Genomic DNA, 3759 nt, shown 5'->3' with positions numbered 1-3759 from the left:
TACTGTAATGCCACCTCGTCCGTTCTTCACTGTTGGCGCTACACACCGTGCTAGCTAACATTAACCAGGTATTCGCCAAATCCAAACCCTGGCATCGGATTGCCAAAGCGTATAGCGTCATTTGTCACTCGGAATCCCTCATTTCTAGTCATGCACTGCGCAGTGGCGTCGTTCATTGCACCACTTCAAGCGTCGCTTCTCATTGCCAACTGAAATGTGTGGTTTATGAGCTGCTGCTCGACTATTGTAACCCACTCTTTTTAACCCTCTACACACTACCGTTGTGCCAGCTGGACTGATGATAGCAGTTTGGAATTCACTGGCGATCCCTTCAGCTGATTTCATGTGATTTTTTTATATTCATTGGCCAACGGCCTTGCCGCAGTGGTAACACCGGTTCCCGTCAGATCACTGAAGTTAAGCGCTGTCGGGCTGGGATAGCACTTGGTTGGGTGACCATCCGTTCTACCGAGCGCTGTTGGCGAGCAGGGTGCACACAGCCCTTGAGAGGCAAACTGAGGAGCTACTTGATTGAAAAGTAGCGGCTCCGGTCTCGGAAACTGACACACGGCCGGGAGAGCGGTGTGCTGACCACATGCCCCTCCATATCCTTACCCAGTGACGACTATGGGTGAGGATGACACGGCGGCCGGTCGGTTCCGTTGGGCCTTCATGGCCTCTGCGGGACGAGAGTTTTATATCCATCCTCCGCAAATCTCGACGGTCCCTGTCCATCAATCCAGGTACATGTGGTCAGCCTGGTTTTGGTTTAGCTACGGTTTTTCCTTCTTGTTTCCACTACACAACCACAGTGACAGTTGACTTGCTCAGTTCAGATGGATTCAAATGTTCCTGATGAATTTGTTACTCAGGTGACATGCAATGACTAGCCCGCATTCCAAATCACTGAGTTCTCCACTGACAACACTATTCTCCCCGCCTCCTTTTACGCCGGTGTGCCTGCCTCTCGAGACAACTGTTGATGAATGCCCCTTTACATGGCGGATTCCGTATACTTTTCATCAGATTATGTAGGCTGTTGGGAGTGGAGGGAGGGGAAAGAAGAGGGGGGAAGGGAACAGTGACTATACTCGGTGCAACAGACATACTGTCGTTTCAACGCCTCTCTAAACTTCTTATGGAACCCATAGAAATTTCTGGCGTTGAAAAGCATCTGAAAGACCCGAGACAAATTTTCAGGTCTCGAAGTAATCCCAGTTTGTTATTAAACAGAGTACTCTTTCGTATGGATTCGTTACTTAGCTTCTGTTTATCGCAAATTGCTCGCCCAATGCAAAATTCCAAGCTATTCGAAAAAAAGCGCGATAGTCTCCGTATATAAGAAGGATGCTGCTAGTACCTCGGACAACCTGATCGTGGTGCTCAGACGGTTTTCCACGCCCTCTTAGGCAAATGTTGAACTGCTCTTCATCTTCATCTTCAGAGAACACGATGCAGAAGCAGTTAAAACACGATAACGAACAGATAAAAATTTACGCTATTCACAGACAAAGGACGCTCCCGACTTTCATCTACACTCCTGGAAATTGAAATAAGAACACCGTGAATTCATTGTCCCAGGAAGGGGAAACTTTATTGACACATTCCTGGGGTCAGATACATCACATGATCACACTGACAGAACCACAGGCACATAGACACAGGCAACAGAGCATGCACAATGTCGGCACTAGTACAGTGTATATCCACCTTTCGCAGCAATGCAGGCTGCTATTCTCCCATGGAGACGATCGTAGAGATGCTGGATGTAGTCCTGTGGAACGGCTTGCCATGCCATTTCCACCTGGCGCCTCAGTTGGACCAGCGTTCGTGCTGGACGTGCAGACCGCGTGAGACGACGCTTCATCCAGTCCCAAACATGCTCAATGGGGGACAGATCCGGAGATCTTGCTGGCCAGGGTAGTTGACTTACACCTTCTAGAGCACGTTGGGTGGCACGGGATACATGCGGACGTGCATTGTCGTGTTGGAACAGCAAGTTCCCTTGCCGGTCTAGGAATGGTAGAACGATGGGTTCGATGACGGTTTGGATGTACCGTGCACTATTCAGTGTCCCCTCGACGATCACCAGTGGTGTACGGCCAGTGTAGGAGATCGCTCCCCACACCATGATGCCGGGTGTTGGCCCTGTGTGCCTCGGTCGTATGCAGTCCTGATTGTGGCGCTCACCTGCACGGCGCCAAACACGCATACGACCATCATTGGCACCAAGGCAGAAGCGAATCTCATCGCTGAAGACGACACGTCTCCATTCGTCCCTCCATTCACGCCTGTCGCGACACCACTGGAAGCGGGCTGCACGATGTTGGGGCGTGAGCGGTTCAAATGGCTCTGAGCACTATGGGACTCAACTGCTGTGGTCATAAGTCCCCTAGAACTTAGAACTACTTAAACCTAACTAACCTAAGGACAGCACACAACACCCAGCCATCACGAGGCAGAGAAAATCCCTGACCACGCCGGGAATCGAACCCGGGAACCCGGGCGTGGGAAGCGAGAACGCTACCGCACGTGGGGCGTGAGCGGAAGACGGCCTAACGGTGTGCGGGACCGTAGCCCAGCTTCATGGAGACGGTTGCGAATGGTCCTCGCCGATACCCCAGGAGCAACAGTGTCCCTAATTTGCTGGGAAGTGGCGGTGCGGTCCCCTACGGCACTGCGTAGGATCCTACGGTCTTGGCGTGCATCCGTGCGTCGCTGCGGTCCGGTCCCAGGTCGACGGGCACGTGCACCTTCCGCCGACCACTGGCGACAACATCGATGTACTGTGGAGACCTCACGCCCCACGTGTTGAGCAATTCGGCGGTACGTCCACCCGGCCTCCCGCATGCCCACTATACGCCCTCGCTCAAAGTCCGTCAACTGCACATACGGTTCACGTCCACGCTGTCGCGGCATGCTACCAGTGTTAAAGACTGCGATGGAGCTCCGTATGCCACGGCAAACTGGCTGACACTGACGGCGGCGGTGCACAAATGCTGCGCAGCTAGCGCCATTCGACGGCCAACACCGCGGTTCGTGGTGTGTCCGCTGTGCCGTGCGTGTGATCATTGCTTGTACAGCCCTCTCGCAGTGTCCGGAGCAAGTATGGTGGGTCTGACACACCGGTGTCAATGTGTTCTTTTTTCCATTTCCAGGAGTGTATTATGTTACTTTGATGCATGAGGCGTCAATAAGGCGTCTGACCACAAAGTCAAATAGTTAGGTAAAATTTTGGTGTTGCGTCAACAGTGAACGTGATTGCACCCGTTTCGAGGGCAGTGCGACAGCACTTTTTGTTCTCGTTGGAACCACGAGGGACTGGTCAAAATCATTTTAAGAAATTTGAACGTGAGCCGAAGCAGCAAAGTGTGCTTTTACTTTTTCAGTGTTCGTATTTTGTGTCGTTCTATAGGATGATCACGAGGGATGTGCGTTGGAAAATGCGTGAATAAAATGGCGAAAGATCCCTCTAAGACAACTCCTTACTTCCTTTCCACTCCCCGCCCCCAAAGTTCCAAAGTTCAGCAAAACCCTCGGAGGAACCTGCACAGTTTTATTGAGAATCTTAAAAATGTTTCTGTACAGACAGAACCCGTGACGAAGTCCGCTGGTAGACCGGCAACCCCGTCGATACTCTCTGATTCCGCAAGCAGAAATTAGCAGCGAAAGAGCAGCAGCGTAGCCCGCCTGCAGGCGCCTGGGACTCTGGTCACGGACTCTTGTCTGTACAGGTCCATTGTTAAGGTCTCAACAAAG

General features: G+C 51.9%; 1 pseudogene; it reads left to right on the top strand.

Moving 5' to 3' along the window:
* The first annotated feature begins 366 nt into the window (after positions 1 to 366).
* On the top strand, positions 367 to 484 carry LOC126254005 (5S ribosomal RNA; annotated as a pseudogene).
* The last annotated feature ends 3275 nt before the right edge of the window (positions 485 to 3759 follow it).

This window comes from Schistocerca nitens, chromosome 4 (assembly GCF_023898315.1).
Source record: "Schistocerca nitens isolate TAMUIC-IGC-003100 chromosome 4, iqSchNite1.1, whole genome shotgun sequence".
Lineage (NCBI taxonomy): Eukaryota > Metazoa > Arthropoda > Insecta > Orthoptera > Acrididae > Schistocerca > Schistocerca nitens.
This window is presented reverse-complemented; position numbering and strand designations above follow the sequence as displayed.